General features: G+C 43.6%; 1 long non-coding RNA gene across 1 annotated transcript; it reads right to left on the bottom strand.

Moving 5' to 3' along the window:
• Positions 1–4,144: 4,144 nt before the first annotated feature.
• Positions 4,145–10,615, bottom strand: LOC120395907. Its single transcript, XR_005592882.1, has 3 exons — positions 10,495–10,615; positions 9,897–9,969; positions 4,145–4,293 (listed from the first exon to the last, which is right to left on the bottom strand). It is a non-coding gene; the product is annotated as an uncharacterized LOC120395907 (long non-coding RNA).
• Between the last annotated feature and the right edge of the window lie 10,456 nt (positions 10,616–21,071).

Here is a 21,071-nt window from a genome sequence, read left to right as displayed (position 1 = left end):
TTTTTGCCAGGATGGGCAGGAATGGCATCCCTAGCCTCTGTTTGCCAGAAGCTGGGAATGGGCAACAGTGCATGGATCACTTGATGATTTCCTGTTCTGTTCATCTCTCTGGGGCACCTGGCATTGGCCACTGTAGGAAGACAGGATACTAGACTAGATGGAGCTTTGGTCTCACCCCGTATGGCCATTCCTATGTTCTTATGTTCCTCTTGTTCAATAAAATGGAGCGCAGATATGTAGGTTTGCTCACATTGCTCAGGACTGTGGCTACTTTTCTTCACTATGCAGAAGCCGCTGAGGCAAGTACTGAGGGCTCAGGCTCTTTACATTTCTTCATCAGTGCTCAGCAGCATGCAAGGGTTAGCCCTAAACCAGCAGAAAAGGGCAATATATCAGGGTTCTTGTACTGTGTAGGTAGACTACAAAGAATCTGTAGATTCACTGTTAGTATATGAGCTGACAAGTCAATACAAAGATTATTTATTAAAAAGTAATTAAAAATTTCAAGGAAATGGATTTAGAGAATAGCGCGTTAGGCCTGACCCATCATGCGTTGAAGTGAAGAGAGTCTTTCCATTGACTTCAGTGGGAGTTGGAATAGACTCTTACTCTGTAGATCATTGTATTACAATAGTACTCAATCGTCCTATGTGTGACACTGCAAGGGAAGGAAGCAGTATCCCTATTTAATAGATAAGCAAAGTAAAGTAGACAGAAGAACAGGGGTACTTGTGGCACTTTAGAGACTAACAAATTTATTTGAGCATAAGCTTTCCTGGGCTACAGCCCTGTAGTGAGGTTTAGGGACTTCCCCCAAATTCAGGACTTTGCAACAGCTGTCAGGATTCTGTTTTAAATGAACCAAAGAAAGAGTTCCGAAGATAAGCAAGTATTCCTAATAGGCCATCATATTTAACATTGCACACAGCAATGTACAGATATTCATTTAGTATTGATTATTGTGATGATGCCCCAGAAAGTGCAAGGGCACTTTGAAATATCTAGAACAGGGATCGGCAACCTTTGGCAGGTGGCCTGTCAGGGAAATCTGCTGGTGGACCGGGATGGTTTGTTTACTTGCAGCATCCATGGGTTCGGCCAATCGCAACTCCCACTGGCCACAGTTCGCTGTTCTAGGCCAATGGGGGCTGCAGGAAATGGCGGCCAGCACATCCCTCAGCCCATGCTGCTTCCCGCAGCCCCCATTGGCCTGGAACAGCGAACCGCAGCCAGTGGGAGCCGCGATCGGCTGATTTCCCTGATGGGCCGCATGCCAAAGGTTGCCAATCCCTGATCTAGAAAGAGGCAATCCTGCCCTGAAGTACTGACATTATAAAAAGACACACAAAGGGTTTCAGAAGGGACTCAACATCAAGGATCCTCACTTTTTACTTTTTGTAAATCTTACTAACAAAGATGTACATCTTTTAAGTTTGCTGATGTTTAAATCCTGAGTTTCACTGGGTTTTGTTTGTGTTGGGGCTGTTTTATTTTGCTTTATTTAAGATTTCCATCCTATTACGCACCCTCTTTTGTTTGTAAAGTGCTTTATGGTTTCAGAGCTGGGGCTTTTATACTACAATGGCTGCATTATAAGATCTGGGAAATTCAAAGGTAATGACGGAACAAAAGTGGAGAATGTGTATGAAAATGATGATGGATAAACCATATCTATTTATTACTTTAATAAGACCAGAAGAGCCCTTTGGAGCTTGCACAGGAAAGATGGATAGTATCACTTTTTTAGACAGCTTCCCAGGAAGCTCTCATTAGTATATATGTTCTTAGTACTTGAACTGTTGTGAAACATTTTGTAGTCTCTGGCAGTTGTGATGCTTCCCCAAAGGCAAGATTTATGTTTAAACCATCATTGTTATATGAATACATTTCACTTTGAGAGAGGGCTAACCAAAACTTTGCATACTCTTTCTTCAGGGCTGTTCTGATCCAGATCTCAGTTTTGTATCTCACCTCATCACTAGTTTTATTAGCCAAGTGAGAATGGCAAAGCTTTTTTTCTTTTTCTTTTTTTGGCTGAATTATTTTTTTAGTGAAAAGTTCTGTAGCAGAAGAACTCATTGATAAGGATTGATAATTGTTATCCTCTTGCTCTTCTTCATACCTTGGCAAAAACACAAAAGAGGTCTCTATGCAATCAAGTGTTACTTCTAAATAATAAAAGATTTTCAATACAATTGTAGTTCTGGCTTAGCTTGACTCACGCTGTTCTCTTAGTTCAGAAGGAAGTTAATATTAATGGTATCTTAATTGCACAAAAGGAATCTAGAAATGTAATAGCAGCATGGCATACCCCTTTAAGGGCCAGGGGCTTGGACCAGCCAACCTAGTTACTAAGGAGGCACACCTGAACAAAGACGGTTGATACCCTGCAAAGAATAGTAGGAAGTGGAAAATTTGTAGCTGAGAGAGTTGCAGAAACTACAGTAAAAGGAATGAACTGCAGGGACTGCCAGAGACATTAGCCTTGGAGGAAAGACCCTGAGGCCACAGACTAAGGCCAGCAGGGTAATTGCCTAATGTTTTCACTTTGCAGTTGTTGTTTCTTGGAAAATAAATATAGCCTTGTTGAAAGGGCCTGCAAGACTGATCTGTTGTGAGATTAGTTGGGGGGCCCTGAGAAGGAGTGAGATAGGACATGCCCTCAACCAGCTGATAGACTAAGGAGTGTTCCTACACTGAGGCCATGTCAGTTTCCTCCTCCACTTGTTTGGGGGCAGACTGACACTCCAAGCCTCATATGGGTGAGGGGCTGTGGAAGGCTGCTTCTAGCCAATGGTGATGGTGGTGAGACCTGGGGAATGCCACCAGGGACTAGAAGTAATTGGACACAAAAGGGATCCTGAGACTGAACTGAACTTCTGCCGGGAATGTTGAGATTGCCCAGGCTCCCATAGGGGCCCTAGTGGCAAGACATGAAAAGAGACTCTGGTTGAGCCTAAGCTGAGGGTTGGCTGACTACAAGAAGAGGAGATTCATGGCGGGGTACTGCATACCCACTCAGTGCCATGGAAAGGATGGATTGGTTACAGACAAGATTAGTCATTTTGGGAAAAGGAGTTTCTTTGATTAGCACAGGACAATTATGTTATCTGTGTAATGGGGCATCTGTCCCACACCAGCCCATAAGGGGTTAATAGAGCCCTAGGGAGGCTGCACAGAAGAAAGCCAATTAGAGAGGGGCTGCAAGGGGCAGCCAATCAGGGCTGGGATGGCCCATATAAGAAGGGCTGCAGAGTAGAGCAGTTTCAGTCATTCCCTGGGTCTTGAGGAGAGAGGTGGACTGGCTGCTTTGCAGGCTGAAGGCAGCAAGCACCCTGGACAGAGCAGTGCTGAAGGCAGAGACCTCAGGAACTGAAGGCAGCTCCTAGTGGGCTGCAGGGATCTGCAGGCTGAGGCCAGGGCAAAGAGAGTGCTGGAGCCATGGAGAAGTGGCCCAAGGAAATCTGAGTAGTCGGAGGTGATGTAGCAAGTGGCAGCCATCTATACGCTCTGTGGGCCAAGACCTGGAATAGTGGGCAGGCCCAGATCCTCCCCACCCTGCGTCTTGCCACTGAGGAAGTGGCCAGACAATTGGCTACAATAGCCGCTGAGGGAAGCAGCTGGACAGTGGACAGTGACACTGTCTCCTGGAAGGGGGAGCACAGAGTGTGGCACAGCCTCAGGGCTGTGTCCTGAAGAGGATGCTGTGGTCCCTGGAGTGATGTGGGTCCTGGAGCAGAAGTGACAGTGGCAAGACATCACCAGAAGAGGGTGCACTGGCGAACAGAGCTAATCCCCAGGACAGGGGGGAGGGATAGCTCAGTGGTTTGAGCATTGGCCTGCTAAACCCAGGGTTGTGAGTTCAATCCTTTGAGGGGGCCACTTAAGGATCTGGGGCAAAAATTGGTCCTGCTAATGAAGGCAGGGGGCTGGACTCAATGACTTTTCAAGGTCCCTTCCAGTTCTAGGAGATTGGTATATCTCCAATTATTACCTTTACCTTTAGTCAGCAGGAGGTGAGTGAACCCTGTCACAGTCTGGAAAACTATTGCTTCTAAATCATTCTGAGATGGCAAATGGAGGGAGTGTATGAGTACCTCTAAGCAGTGGCTCTCAAACTGTAGCCTGTGCGCCATAATCCTGACACTCCTTTAAGCAGTGTCTGGAGCAGTTTCTATCACACTGATGAAATATGCATAATTGAAAGGAGAGTTGATCCTGGAATCCTATCATATTTCAGCTGTCAAATAGTAGGTCTTTCATTTCTACCAGAGTCCCCTTGGATTCTTCTCCCTGTTTATTGTATGGAATTGAAGCTAGTTAATGTTTGTTTCTCTATTGAGTAGATATGTTTTAATTTATCGATGATATTACTATTGAAGAATTGGCAAACACGCAGGAGGATAAAACCAAACTCCAAAGTGACCAGGGCATAGAAGGGAGGGCACCAAATAATGAGAATATTCAGTACTGTTCATGTAAAGACTTAAACTAAGGAAGAGGAATTAGGCAGTAAAAAATGCAACATACATGGAAGAAGCCAATCAGGTGTTTCCAACAAGCAAGTTCATTTTCATCACCGACACTGTCACCACCACAACATATGAGAGAAGAGTGACATTAAAATAAAGGGTGATATTTTTGTTCTGTGCCTCTAAGAGATGCAGCACAGAACTTGCTTGTGAGGGGGTTCTTAAGAGGCAGATTTACAGCTGTCATCCACAGTTTCTGCACTGGGGGAATCCTCCCTTGTCTGGAGGGAGGCTTTCAGGGACCCTTTTTGCTGCTCTGACCCTTTTGTGCATCATACATGGCCTGGAGCAGGGATAAGGATCTCAACCAATATTGTTTTAAAACCCAGCAGTCTAAGTAACCACTCTCCTTTGGGTCTCCCAATGTTTCCTTTCTTCTTCAGGTCTCTTCCTTGGACTCTCCAGTCTTGCTAACACTTAAGCACAGGCATAACTCCACACATTCAAGGAGCCCCCTGGTTTTCAATTTGTCTATTCACTGGAGTGATGTTATGCATGTGCCTACATGGTTATAGTATAAAACATTAAATAATAAGCTCCCTGGGACGGTGTACAGTGTTGTACAGAATCTGAGGACTGTGAAGTACCTTTCTGAATGATTAGATGCCTAAATTCCATTAAAAATCTGGCCTTTATATGCTTGGGAAAGACTGTTAGATAGTCCAGCAGATGATTTGCCTTGAGTCATGGTCCTTAATATGTATACGGATCACTATTCTTAAACACCTTCATAAGAGGGGGAAGGAAACCTTCATGAGTTTCCACATTTGAACACCCCCTACTGTTTTCCCTAATCAAAAGTCTTCTGTTTTCCTCTGAATCTGGATTTTGTTCATTAATATGTAGCTGTCACTGTTGTACAGATAAACTTCAACTCAATGTTTATTAGGCCATTAACAGGCCAAGAAATCACTGTGTTGTTTTCAAACCAACCTTCTAATGGTATTAGTTTGAAGCTAAGTGCCTCACTGACCAAAATTATTGCTTTCAGACATAAAACAAAGTGTTATAAAACTAATATAAACACTGTGGACTGATCATTTTTGTTGCCATGATACGTGGTTAGATTCTGCTCCTAACTCTCTCAGATGAATCATTTGATCACAGGCAGCTTTCACAAAATCTGTTTCATATTTGCCAGGTGTTTGAACCAGGAAGTGTGAAATATTTATTTTAAGCACTAATAGTATCCATTGAATATGATGATGTAATTTACTACATACTAGGAACAATCACTGTGAACAAACAACAACAATATGTGTAGATTCCTGGAATTGCTGTGTCATATTAACTCATCACAGTTTTCTTTATGAAATTGTTCCTTCACCACTAGAGCAGCACCCACAGTGAATGTCTGATGAATGAGAGCTGTGCTAAATTATTAAAAACTTTGTAAACAGAAAAAAATCCATTTTAAAGATAGCAAATGAGGAAATTTGATTATTTCTACTATTAAAAAATCTTAAATTGGTATTTGTTTCCTAACTCTGTAACTAAAGGCTGGCACTTGTATTCTGAGACAGTCAGGGCTGCCCAGAGGATTCAGGGGGCCTGGGGTCTTCGGTGGCGGGGTGCCCTCACTTCGGTGGCAATTTGGCGGCAGGGGGTCCTTCTGCTCCGGGACCCGCAGCCGAAGTGCCCCGAAGATCCACGGTGGGGACCCCCCGCCACTGAATTGCTGCCGAATTACCACCAAAGCAGGACCCTGCACTTCGGCGGCGGGTCCCGCTTCGGCGGTAATTCGGCAGCGGGGGGTCCTTTGGCCCCGGGGCGGAAGGACCCCCCCATCCCTCAAGACCTGGAGTGGAAGAAGCTCCAGGGGCCCGGGCCCCGCAAGAGTTTTCCGGGGCCCCCGGAGCGAGTGAAGGACCCCACTCCAGGGGCCCTGAAAAACTCTCGTGGGGGCCCCTGTGGGGCCCGAGGTCTGGGGCAAATTGCCCCACTTGCCCCCCCTCCCTCCCTGGGCGGCCCTGGAGAACATGAAATCTAGTAAATTAGCATTCAGTTAAACTTCCAATCTGCAATGTAGAGAGATGCTTGTATTTTAAAGCAACTGTGGGGCCCTGTTCTGCTCTTTCACACTCTTGGTAGGTAGAGGGGTGATATTTTCTCCATTCTGAGTATACAAGTCAATCTTTGTCCTTCAGTGTTCCTTGGGTCTAACATCCAAGGTGCATCTTTAAGTCCATACCTCTCTTAGGCCAGGTCTACACTACAGACCTATATTGGTATAACAACATTGGTCGGGATGTGAAAAATCCACACCCCTGAACAAAATGGTTACACTGACCTAACCCTCCATGTAGACAGCACAGAAACTCTCCCATTGAGCTAGCTACTTCCTCTTGGGGAGGTTGATTAACTACACCAATGGGAGAAGCTCTCCCATTGGCAAATAATGACATCTTCACTAAACACTGTAGCCCTTAGACAAGCCCTTAGAAGGATGTAAAGACTTAGGCCTGGTCTACACTACAAGGTTAGGTCGAATTTAGCCATGGTAGGTCGATTTTTATAACGAATGCGTCTACACAACGAACCCCATTGCGCTGACTTAAAGGGCTCTTAAAATCAACTGCTTTACTCCTCCCTAACAAGGGGAGTAGTGCTAAAATTGACCTTCCTGGGTCGAATTTGGGGTATTGTAGACACAGCGCTGTGCAATTCGATGGTATTGACCTCTGGGAGCTATCCCAGGGTGCTACAATGTGACCGCTCTGGACAGCACTTTCAACTTCGGTGCACTAGCCTGGTACACAGGAAAAGCACCGGGAACTTTTGAATTTCATTTCCTATTCGGTCAGCATGGAACTCAGCAGAACAGTGACCTTGCAGTCCCAGAATTGCAAACGAGCTCCAGCACGGAGTGAATGGGAGACAGTGGATCTGATTGCTGTATAGGGAGAAGAATCTGTGCAGGCAGAACTCCAATCCAGCAGAAGAAATGTTAATATATATGCCAAAATCGCACAGGGCATGGTGGACAGAAGCTACACCAGGGACACACAGCAATGCCACGTGAAAATAAAGGAGCTCAGGCAAGCCTACCAAAAGACAAAGGAGGCAAACGGTCGCTCTGGGTCAGAGCCCCAGACATGCCGCTTCTATGATCAGCTGCATGCCATTCTAGGGGGTGGGACCTTACCAGTACACCAACACTCTCTGTGGACACCTGCAAGGTGACAGCCTAATGCAACACAGAGGAGGATTTTGTGGATGATGATGAGGAGGAGGAGAATGAGCAGCAGACAGGTGGCCAGGACCTTTTCCTCACCATGGAGCCAATACCGTCCCAGGGCCTATTGTTACCAGACCCTGAAGGCAGAGAAGGCACCTCTGGTGAGTGCATATTTGTACCAACACTATGGGGATTAAAAGCAATTGTGTTTAATGTTTGATTTGCCCTGAACAACTAGGATGCATTCGCGGCCAGTACAGCTAATGGAAAAGTCTGTTAACAATTCTGGGGATAGAGCGGGAATCCGCCAGGAACATCTCCATGAAGCTCTCCTGGAGGTACTCTGAAAGCCTTTGCAGAAGGTTTCTGGGGAGGGATGCCTTGTTTCGTCCTCCACGGTAGGACATTTTACCATGCCAAGCCAGTAACAAGTGGTCTGAGATCATTGCAGCACAAAGCATGGTGCAGCGAATGGTCCTGGGTTTTGGTCTCATTCATGCAACATTCGGTCTTTATATTTTTTGTGTCAGCCTCAGGAGAGTGATATCGTTCATGGTCACCTGGTTGAAATAGGGGAAGTTTTGTAAAGGAACAGTAATCCCCCCCTGTTTGGTGATCCGCGACACATTAGACCCTGGGCATGCTGGGCTGTTTGTGCTTGGCTAAAAGTGATCATCCTGGAGAATAGCCATGTGGGGTGGGGAGAGGGGGAGGGGTGTGCTGCACATCCACCCCAAAACTGCAGCCCCTCCTTTTAAATGGCAACTGCAACACAGTGTATGGCTTCATGAGCCATGGGAGCAAGGAGTAGGCTGGGTCCCCAAGGATAACTATTGGCATTTCAACATCCCCAACAGTAATTTTCTGGTCTGGGAAGAAAGTTCCTTCTTGCAGCTTTTCAAATAGCCCAGAGTTCCAAAAGATGCGAGTGTCATGCACCTTTCCTGACCATCCCATGCTGATGTCGGTGAAACGGCCCTGGTGATCCACCAGGGCTTGCAACACCACTGAGAAGTACCCCTTGCAGTTTATGTACTTTTTGGCAAGGTGCTCCGGTGCCTAGATAGGGATATGCGTTCCGTCTATCGCCACAGTTAGGGAAACCCATTGCAGCAAAGCCATCCACTATGACTTGCACATTTTCCAGAGTCACTACCCTTCTTAGCAGAAAGGTCTTGATTTCCCTGGCTACTTGGATCACAGCAGCCATTACGGTAGATTTGCCCACTCCGAATTGATTCCCGATTGACTGGTAGCAGTCAGGTGTTGCAAACTTCCACAGGGCTATTGCCACTTGCTTTTCAACTGTTAGGGCAGGTCTCATCTTGGGATTCCTGTGCTTCAGGGCAGAGGAAAGCAACTCACAAAGTTCCATGAAAGTGGCGTTACGCATGTGAAAGTTTCGCAGCCACTGGGAATCATCCCATACCCGCAACACTGAGCGGTCCCACCGGTCTGTGCTTGTTTGCCAGGCCCAGAATTGACATCCCACTGTATCAATGTGACCCAATGCTGCCATGATATCCCAATAGCCACATCCTGTGCTTTCAGGAATGTGTGTGTCCATGTCTTCCTCACAATCTCTTCCTCGTACTGGCGCCTTCTAGCTAGGCTCTGCCCATACTGCAGGATAATGTGTGAGGTGTTGGCAATGCTCACAAAAGCAGTGTGCAGTGGAGCGGGCTCCATGCTTGCCGTGCTATGGCGTCTGCACGGATAACCCAGGAAAAAAGGCATGAAATGATTGTTTGCCAGTGCTTTCAATGAGGGAGGGGAGACTGATGACAGGTACCCAAAACCACCTGCGACAATGTTTTTGCCCCATCAGGCATTGGGAGCTTAACCCAGAATTCCAATGGGCAGCAGGGACTCTGGGATAGCTACCCACAGTGCACCACTCCATGTGTTGATACTAGCCACAGTATTGAGGATGCACTCTGATGACGTAGTGTGCTTTGTGGGGACATGCACGATCGACTATATAAAATCGGTTACTAAAGATCGACTTCTATAAAATTGACTTAATTTCTTAGTGTAGACATGCCCTTAGGCTCTTAAACTCACAGGCCTGGGTGTGGTTCTAGCTGTGAAATTATAGGCAACAGCAGAGTGGGAGATTTGTGGATCACAGTGGAGTCTAAAACTGGGTTTTAGGCCTCTAAGTCTGGGGTATAGATGCTCTTTACCTTTGAGGATCTGGGCCTAAATTTCTGTCCATCCTTACAGGACCTGTGGTCCAATTCTTGCCCTCCAAGTCACCTAAAGCAGAGAAGGAGATATGGAAATTAACCACCCATTTATGAGCCTTTTAATCATGATACTGTTTAATACCTGCACTCGATGTTTAACTGTATAATAAAGAAGAAATACATCTTTTTCTTTAGATTGTAAGAACAGAATAGACTCACAGTAGAAGACCAGGAAGTTCTTCTGTCTGTGATGGGATATTGGCAATAATCCCATAGTTGCCACTGACAGCTGGAGAGGAGTCAGAAGGATGGGTTTTCTGGCACATGTATTGATAACAAGATGTTGTGTAGTGACTCTTAGAGGGAACCCCGTGTTGCACCAGTAGCTCTGCAAGTGAGGAGAAAGTGCTGTGCAACCATAAGGGAACCTAAAGAAGGCTAAACAGATGCTTGTGTTGGCTCCTTGTTGAGGGGATGAGGGAAGGGAGCCACCTAATAATATGATTGGACACAGGTACTCTGTACATGCATAAGGAGACTGTAACTAAACTGTGTCTAATGGTCCAAGTAAACGGTCCATCTAAAAGACCTTTACCTGTTTCATTCTCTGACTTTGGTGCTTTGCCAGGGAGCTTATCTGTTCAGTACAATGAAGCTGGGTGGAGGCTTCTTGTTGCCATGGTGTTCTCTGTAGTGCCTAGTGTTTTTCATCTGTAGATTTCAAAGTGTTTTAGAAAAGTGGACAAAACTATAAGTATTCCTATTTATTTTATAGGTAGGGAAACTGAGGCTCGGGGAGGCTAAATTGCACACAGTAAATCAGTAGCCCAGATGGGTGTAAACCTCAGTTCTCCTTGGGCCCAATTCCATGCCTTTTCCAGTGGACCAACCCCCGCTCCCCCCTGTCTTCCTTGGCACCTTCAGTGTCACTGTTCGGTGAATACTATCAATACTTAAATAATATTATTGCCTTTCATAGAAACTCATTAAATCACCATCCCTGTGTGATGGGAGTTTACAGATGTGGGAAATGAAGGGTGAAACAAGAAAGGCACTCATCGCCTGGACATTTGCATTGTACTTAATTTCCTTTTAGAGGGTAACAAAAGCTGTTGACTTCAGTGACCTTTGGATCAGGCTAATAGGAACTGCTCCTTTTTCCACTGAAGACAATGACAAAACTAACAATGACTTCACTGGGATCGGGATTGGGCCCAGACTGACTTTTCTGTATTAGAATAATGATAACTGTGTGAATGATTTGCATTCCAAATTCAGCTGCTGCACCCAGAAGGAGCTTACCAATAGATTGATGCATCTAAATATCACTTTACTGAGAGATTGTAATCTAAAATTAATCAATATAACAAATAGAAAAGGCACAATTGATTAAATAGAATTAGAACCCTTTATCTATTCATGGAACAGAGTGTTAATCTCATGTGACAGGTCTGAACAATTTTTTGTCTCCACAGGAATAAAATTAAATGAACGTTGTATTTGGCAAATTGAACTGCAAAGCTTCAGGAAAAGTGAAGTCTACAGTGGCTTATTACCAAAGTACAGTGTTAGTAATGTCCCAGATTCATTTTAAGTCACACCTGGTTGATAGGAATCAGTATGAAATCACCACTTTATTTAGTTTGGTAACTATACTGGACTTTCCTCAATTAGGCACAATTTAGCAATACATCCCTATTCAGCAAGGGCCTGATCCAAAGTCAATGGAAAGACTCCAAGTGATGTAACCGGGCTTTGGCTCAGGCCTCAAACTGTTTAAAAATGTACTTTGGTCCCATTGACTTCAATAGATCTTAAGTATGTGCTTAAATACTTTGTTGAATAGGGATGGAGTTAAGCATATGCTTTTATTATATTTCTGAACTGTGTCCTTTATGATTCACAGGCTATAAAACCGAATATCCAGAATTTAGAATAAACCTCACACAAATAATGCTTCAATCTAAAACATTTCTATTCTACTTATCAGATTCTAGTGTTTCTCATTTGCTTCTGTTGCTGTCCTGTTTGATGCATTCCAAATTCGTTTGCCTTTCACTGTAATGCTTGTTATGCTGGTTAGCATCATGTTCATTTTGACTGAGTAACGGATGCTATAACAGCAGTCATAACCTGTTGTCAGAACTGGAATCTGATTATGATGATTTTAAAAAGTGATTTGGGAAAATATTTCTTTTAATCACTATAGGCTTAAACCACTTTCAGACAGGATGGAAAAAACATCTGATTCAGGAAAAAAAACATCATTTTTATGGAAACTTAAAATTAGAATGGAACTCTACTGATTTTCCTCTGCTGGGGATCTGCCGTCAAATTTAGCCCAGAGTGGCAATGAATTTCTTTTGCGTAACTGTTTCTGCTATGCTGTTCCCATCCTCTTCTGCTGACTTCTAAAAGACAGTGACTGACCTGCTTTCATTATGGATTCTCTGTCAGACAAAAGGTAAGTGGGGCCGTCTCTACAGTCAATGTGAGGTGACAGGAGGCGCATAGTGGTACAATGGGCAATGTTATGAAATTCCAAGGGAACTGGAGGATACCTCTTCAACTTTCACCACTGGAGAGAGATTTGGGGTGAAAGAATTAATTTTCCTCACACAGCTTAGGCGTCAATGGTATAACATTGTCCCACCAAATCCTCGGTTAATTGTAGAGGACAGGAGAAATCAGGTGTCATTAATCCCATTGCCACTTTCATTGTGCATTTCAGGAGTGCAATGTATTTCTAAAGGTTTTCTGAAGATGGAATGTTTTCAGATGGCTCTTTTTGCAATTATTGTGAGGAAGTAAATTGATAGCTTAATGAAATCCAGCCACCCTCTTCAAGAAGTTCCAGTGAGCGGGATGGGGCACTGTCTCCTAAGGATAAAGCTAAAGGGGTGTGTGTATGTGTTTTTAAAAAAAGTTGTGTTGGATCAGCGCAAAAAAAAAAAAGTATGTGAAGGGGAGACTACACAGCAAGAGGCTGAATGTATTCACTGTGATGGAGGCTGGCTTCATGTTCCAAGGTGACATTTTCAGCTTTGGTAAAAAATAAGCACAAATACTGATAACAGGACCATCCATTTTTTTCCTCCTTGCTTTCACTGCTTTTCTAAACTTCACAGTTTGATGCTTAATCCCTAGCCTCAAATTTGCAGCTTGTAGTTTGTTGGATTTTATTTTATTTTTTTGGCAAAATGCCATGATGTAACTAAAAATAACTAGGACAGCATGAGCCAGGGTGGTATTACAAACAGTAAGTGGAGCTTAGCCATCTTTAGCCTCTGTTCTGTTCAGAGTGGAGGGTGGGAATTGACCTGACCTTGTACCTAAAGAGGATTGGTATCCCTCCATTCGGTGTCTTTTCCCTGCCTCAGCTCACCTTGAACAAAGAGCTTGAAAGGCATCCTGTCTGGATTTATTTAGACCGAAACTATTGGATCAGCCTCATAAAATTAGCCATTGGGAAAAGGGAGGATGGGTGAATAGCATATGAGCAGAGCTGAATACTGAAGATAGTTTCCAGCCCGTGGTGAAAGGAGCTTTAAGAAACATGGGCTGGTTCCTTCATGGAGGCCCCCCCCCATGGAGTGAGTTCATGATCCTTGTCAGATATTTTTCAATTAAAGCTCCTTCCTTTACAAAAAAAGAGAGAGAGAGAGAGAGGTACATATTAGAGAGGGCAGCCTGGGACATGTGATCACTGCTAGAGGCTCTTCTTCAGCAGTCTGACTAGGAGAATGGCCTCAGGCTAGACCGCTGTGGAAAAAAATGTTTCTTGTCTCCTTTCAAGGTGAGGCAAAGGTGGAGGGTTTTTTCCATGGTATGTATTGTTTTCTCTATGTATAACTATCCATTCTTATAGTTCAGGCTGCATTTGTATGTATTATAAGGCTGTTTCTAACAGTCCAGCCATTTTATATCGCATCTGAGGGAGACTTGAAATGCAGGCCGTGAGCCTAGAGACAAACTCATTTTATTTTGCAGAAAATCCCCCTAAGGAGCCATATCATTTTGTCACGCGGATAGGGGATAATGTTTAATTGTCAGACTCTGTAAGTTTCATCTCTAGGAGACCCATCACATGGAGGCTGCAACTGGTATGCAATATAGAGGCTGAGATGAGGGCATCACATTTGTACTCTGCAACTTCCGCTGGCTCCCCATTTCCAGACCAAATTCAAAATCCTGGCCCTAATCTAACTGATTAATAGAGAATTAAAGGAGGGTACTATAATTAATGCAAATTAATATGGGTTTATGGAAAATGGAGACTGTAAATAACTAGAGTTTTTTTATGAAAGATTGTAAGTTTGGTTGATAAAGATAATAGTGCTGACATAATATACTTAGACTTGGAACTGCATCGAATTTTGATATTAAAAAATTAAAACAATATAAAATTAACATAGCACATATTAAATGGATTAAAAACTGGCTAATGCACAGGTCTCAATCTGTAACTGTAAACAAGGAATTGTCATCAAGCAGGTGTGTTTCTAGTGTGGCGTCACAGGAATCGGTTGTTGGCCCTATGCTATTTAGCATTTTTATTAATGACATGGAAGAAAACATGAAATCATCACTGATAAAGTTTACAAATGACACACAAATTGAGGGGAATGGTAAATAATGAAGAGGATCAGGCACGGATTCAGAGCAATCTGGATCGCTTGGTAAACTGGGGGTGCACGCAAACAATGTGTTTGACTCTAAAAAGGGTTTAGGGATCGTGATAGATAAGCAACCAAACATAGCTTCTAGTGTAACACTGTGGCCAAAAGAGTTAATGCGATCCTGGGATGCATAAACAGGAGAATCTCAAGTAGGAGAAGTGGGTTATTTTACCTCTATATTTAGCACTGCTGCAACTGCTGCTGGAATACTCTGTCCAGTTCTGGCACCCACAATTCAAGAAGGATAAATTGGAGAGGGTTGAGAGAAGAGCCACGAAAATGAATATAGCATTATTAGAAAAACATGACTTAGAGTGATATTCACAGAGCTCAATCTATTTAGCTTAACAAAGAGGAAGGGGTGATTTGATTACAGTCTATAAGTACCTACAAGGGGAACAAATATTTAATAATGGGCTCTTTAATCTAGCAGTGAAAGATATAACATGATCCTCTGGTTGGAAGTGGAAGCTAGACAAATTCAGACTGGAAATAATTACCCTCACTGCCAACAATGTATATTTTAAGCACTGAAACAATTTACCAAAGTTCATGGTGAATTCTCCATTACTGGCAATTTTTAAATCAAGACTGAATGTTTTCCTATAAGATATGCTCTAGTTCAAAGGGAACTATTGGAGGAAGTTCTATGGCCTTTGTCATGCTGGAGATCAGAAGAGATGATCACAATGGTCCCTTCTGGCCTTGGAATCTCTGAATCTACAAGACACTAAATGGAATTAGTATTTGGCTATCTCATAAGGCCAGGTCATCATCTGTGAGCCACTGGAGCTGCCTGTGCCCCACAGTAGCAATGGAACTGCAGAGACTCTCAGAGTAAAGCTCTGAACTGCTGGGTGGAACATTTGTGGTAGTTGGACTGCCAGATCATGGACCACTTTGCCAGAGGAGATCAGACCAAGCCCACCTACATTTGGGTGAAATTTATGGCCTGGGATATGCAGGAAGTCAGATCACATATTTTAAGTCCCTCTATGCCTTAAACTCTATGACAAGCTATTCACATCAAAAGGCTAGGCTCCCATTTTCAAATAAGCATTTTCCCTAGCAATGACTTCCCACAAACCAACAAATCCCTAAAACGCGGGCCAGAGCAGAGAAGAGGACAGTTACTGGGTGTAACCCAACTGATTCTCCCTTTGTGGGAAAGAATAGTAGCTGGGAGGAGGTGCAGGCAGTGTGGGCTGCCAGTATCTTAGTGCCTGAGGATTTAGAGAGAATCCCATCCAAACCAGGTCATTGGGAGAAAGTTCCTTCCCCTCTGCAATTAACAGTCCAATGAGGTGGGCTCCCATTGGTTGCTTGAATACTCTTACCCCTTTGGAGGGGGCTGGAAATTATGGAATGAAAATTAATACTGCAATGAGGAAAAATTAATATCTGTGTTAACCAACAATTCTTCCACTGCTGATGCTTACAGCTGTTGAATGGCTTCATCTGTCTTTGTCTAGTCACAGCATCATTTTCCCCAGCGCTTCACATGCATATTTTGTAGAAGGGAGTATGCCACCTCAGGAGAAAAGGGGGGCATACAAACAAGCCTCATTTCCCCTCCTTCTGTGATTTATGATTGTTTGGCAAGTATTTCTGGTCCTTTGGCTCCCTTGTTCCCACACAGCAGAAAACATTAGACTGTTGCATTTAATTGATGACTAGGTAGTTGATGCAGGCAGTTTAAGTTGAAGAAGGTATTTTTCATTTTCTACATTAAATGGTTGTAGGCACACTTAAGAACTTGCTGCAGTGTATTTCAGGAGGGACTGTGTGTGGCGGACAAAGTGATCCCTCCGTGTAGTTTTAATATTATCGTTTGCACTTACATAGCATCTAACATCTGAGGATCTCAAACTACTTTATAAACCCTGAGCTAAATTCACAAAATCCCTTTGAGATAGGGAAGTACCATTATCCCCTGTTTTACACCTAGGAAAACTAAAGCATGTACTGTAGAACTTAACTGATTTGCCTAATTCCACACAGAAGCCAGGAGCAGAACCTGGTTCAAAAGTCTAAGAAGAAAAGGAGACAGTATTCCCTGTGGTCAAGCTACACCCAGATGTAGTGAAGAGAGGAAGTCAGTGGCTGCCTCCTGATTCAGACCCATCCAACTCCTCTGCCAGTTAAGTCTGCGCATGAGCCTTTCACCAGGGGAGGATTGGGAGTAGCAACTCCTCTCCTGGTTCAGCCTACACCCCTCCCCTGGAATGTCCCTGTGACATACACTCTCATTCTCCTTATGCTGCCTCCACCAGACTTATGTCAGCTGAGACTTCCCTTGCACAGGGGAAATTTTCTACTGGCCATTTCTGACTACTTTAAGGCTATGTGTGTGGTGCCAAGTGGCCCTAGTGGACCGGAGAATCTGGCCTGCAGAGAGAGAGATCCCTTGACTCCTGTTACAAGAGATATCTGTGTACATATAAATAGTTAATAGGCAACGTACCAGTAGAGGATGCTCTACATTATGTTGCCAAGTTCCTGGATTTTGTAGGACCAATAAAACTTCTTGTTATACACAGCAAATGGCTTCCTTTGTGCAGGTCTTTACATAGCTCTTAACGACTTCCAGTTCTGTGCTTTACTAGCAATACCATCCAGCTGAAGTTTTCAAAGACACTTTGGGGAATTGAATGTCCAGTTTCCCATTACAATTAATGGGATTTGGGTGACCAAAGCCCCTAGGCAGCTTTGAAAATCTCAGCTTCCTTCTTCTTGAATTTGTAAGTGCTTTGAAATCTTCGAGAGAAAAGCATGAAGTTGTTCTTAAAGAACTGATATTAATTCCATAGGCACTGGCTTTTCACCTGTAAAGACAGTGGTCCAAACCTGCTTTATTGTACATGAAAGGAAATTTGGTTGATTCAACTAAAATTGATGAACATGTGTCCAAAATTCAGTGTGTTTGGTGATCTCTGCACTTGCATGTCATTGCTCAATAAGAAATTGATTTAAAAATCCCAGAATATTATTGGTTGCTGTTCAGCAGGAATCCCAGAAATCTGATTCCCATGGAAAAACATGGAATTTGCATTTTTACATAGAATCTTTAGTCTTTACATTTTGTGGAAAAATAAAAACATATATTAACTATTAACTAAATTTTATTGAAAGTACCAGTGTCACTTATTCAATGTGCACAACTTCCCCCTCTTATGATTTTTGAATACACTTTAAATTGACATTGGAACCCCATTTATCTGATTTAATTTGGACCAGGACCAGATTGGATAATCGAATTGGGATAACCAGGAGAATTGGCAAAAAACTTCCTATCCCTATTTTCAGATGGAAGGTGTGTGTGGGGCGGGGACGGTGCTTGGGCCATCAGTCCTGCATGGAAGGGCTCAGGTGGTCAGCCTCACATGGCCCTGACAACCGGAGCCCCAGCTGCCCAGGGCTGACCACCCAAGCTCTGCTGCTGTCAGCCCTGAGTGGCTGGTGGTTTGGGTAATATGGAGAACTGGATGGTGGAGGCTCAGATAAATGGGGTTCTACTGTATATCAATAAAAATTATGTTCAACTGATACCTATATATATTGTGGCTAGTGAAACTAGATTTCAATGTTTCATTTTAAACATGGAACAACACAGATTTTTATGGGGGAGGGTTAATCAGAGAATTTTGGATTTTTTTCACCTGTTTTTTTTCCTGCTGTTCAGAAACTATTTTTTTAAATGACTTACAATGTGGCTGAATTTGGTACTCATAAAAGCATATAAAGGCAGACATAATAGCTTCCTCTACCAGCTGGAGGTACCCTCCAAACACTTAGGGAACACTTTGATGCACTAAGTGATTGCTTATTCTTCTGAACTCATTAAAGCCATCCTGATGGGGACAAACATACATTAGAGACTAGGATGACTAGAGACTACTTGTGGTCTGAGTCTGGATTTGACCCTCAGTCATGCTAGTATAGTACATATATCCACCTAGGGTTTCTATATAAAAATATTGCTCAGGCATGCAGGAGTGAAATCAGGAAGGCCAAATCACACTTGGAGTTGCAGCTAGCAAGAGATGTTAAGAGTAACAAGAAGAGTTTCTTCAGGTATGTTAGCAACAAGAAGAAAGTCAAGGAAAGTGTGGGCCCCTTACTGAATGAGGGAGGCAACCTAGTGACAGAGGATGTGGAAAAAGCTAATGTACTCAATGCCTTTTTTGCCTGTGTCTTCATGAACAAGGTCAGCTCCCAGACTACTGCACTGGGCAGCACAGCATGGGGAGGAGATGACCAGCCCTCTCTGGAGAAAGAAATGGTTCAGGACTATTTAGAAAAGCTGGACGAGCACAAGTCCATGGGGCCAGATATGCTGCATCCAAGGGTGCTAAAGGAGTTAGTGGATGTGATTGCAGAGCCATTGGCCATTATCTTTGAAAACTCATGGCAATCAGGGAAGGTCCTGGATGACTGGAAAAAGGCTAATGTAGTGCCCATCTTTTAAAAAGGGAAGGAGGAGGATCTGGAGAACTACAGGCCAGTCAGCCTCACCTCGGTCCCTGGAAAAATCATGGAGCAGGTCCTCAAGGAATCAATTCTAAAGCACTTAGAGGAGAGGAAAGTGATCAGGAACAGTCAGCATGGATTCACCAAGGGCAAGTCATGCCTGACCAACCTAATTGCCTTCTATGATGAGATAACTGGCTCTGTGGATGAGGAGAAAGTAGTGGATGTGTTATTCCTTGACTTTAGCAAAACTTTTGATATGGTCTCCCACAGTATTCTTGTATGGGCTGGATGAATGGACTATAAGGTGGATAGAAAGCTGGCTAGATTGTTGGGCTCAACGGGTAGTGATCAATGGCTCCATGTCTAGTTGGCAGCCAGTATCAAGTGGAGTGCCACAAGGGTCGGTTCTGGGGCTGGTTTTGTTCAATATCTTTGTTAATGATCTGGAGGATGGGGTGGACTGCACCATCAGCAAGTTTGCAGATGACACTAAACTGGGAGGAGTGGTTGATACGCTGGAGGGTAGGGACAGGATACAGAGGGACCTAGACAAATTAGAGGATTGGGCCAAAAGAAATCTGATGAGGGACCAACTGGCTAGGCAGCAGTTCTGCAGAAAATAATCTAGAGGTTACAGTGGATGGGAAGCTGGATATCAGTCAACAGTGTGCCCAAGAAGGCTAACGGCATTTTGGGCTGTATAAGTAGGGGCATTGCCAGTAGATGAAGAGACGTGATCATTCCCCTCTATTTGACATTGGTGAGGCCTCATCTGGAGTACTGTGTCCTGTTTTGGGCCCCAGACTACAAGAAGGATGTGGAAAAATTGGAAAGAGTCCAGCGGAGGGTAACAAAAATGATTAGGGGGCTGGAGCACATGACTTATGAGGAGAGGCTGAGGGAACTGAGATTGTTTAGTCTGCAGAAGAAAAGAATGAGGGGGGATTTGATAGCTGCTTTCTACTACCTGAAAGGGGGTTCCAAAGAGGATGGATCTAAACTGTTCTCAGTGGTACCAGATGACAGAACAAGGAGTAATGGTCTCAAGTTGCAGTGGTTTAGGTTGGATATTAGAAAAAAACTTTTTCACTAGGAGGGTGGTGAAGCACTGGAATAGGTTACCTAGGGAGGTGGGAAGGAGAGGTTTTCTAATATCCAACCTCTCCTTCCTTAGAGGTTTTTAAGGTCCGGCTTGACGAAGCCCTGGCTGGGATGATTTAGTTGGTGATTGGTCCTGCTTTGAGCAGGGGATTGGACTAGATGACCTCCTGAGGTCCCTTCCAAGCAGATATTTTGATTCTATGTCAGTGTTTGTTTGTTTTTATAAAGCAGTGCTATAATTTTTAAACCTTCCAGGAGTTCATCCTACTTTACCATGAGCCACCTATAGCTTCAAGATCACTAAATCAACACCTGCAAAAGCAGTACTACCTCTTGAGATACTACTTTTTGGAGTGCTCCAGGTACTTCTAGACAATGTACTATTGTGATACTCATGGAATCAGCAGCGCAAGGTAGGATGGGCAGATGCTTTAAAATAATAGAGGGTATAAAATTTGGGGGGCTTAATGTAGAAGTCAGACATTTGTTTCTAATCCACAATTAAAAAGTGAGTAGCAGGTTAGTCACAACATTGCCATGCTGGTTAAAATCCAGTCAGGCAATAGTCATATGAGAATTCAGATAAAAATCTCTCATAGGGTTTACTTTGTTATGCTTACAGTTAATATCTAACAGTTATGTTGTACATTGCAGTAGCACTTATAGGCAGTAGGGGTCCCGTTGTTCTAGGTTTTGGGTAAGATAATGGTTCTTTGGTTTTTTGTTTTTTGTTTTGTTTTTTTGGAAAATTCATTCAAGAAATGGGCTGTACCGCCAACATTTTGGCACAACAGCCATTGTGGGGGCTTGAATACATTGCCTCAACTCAGATAAAATTGCTACCGCATATTGGGTGTGTGTGCATTTGAATAGCTAGAACAAGTTGTGGAATGCAGAATTTTTCTGTGTATAGCTGTTG

The sequence above is a fragment of the Mauremys reevesii genome, linkage group 1, assembly GCF_016161935.1.
Source record: "Mauremys reevesii isolate NIE-2019 linkage group 1, ASM1616193v1, whole genome shotgun sequence".
Classification (NCBI taxonomy): domain Eukaryota; kingdom Metazoa; phylum Chordata; order Testudines; family Geoemydidae; genus Mauremys; species Mauremys reevesii.
The sequence above is the reverse complement of the archived record's forward strand: the minus strand, read 5'-3'. Positions and strand labels throughout refer to the sequence as shown.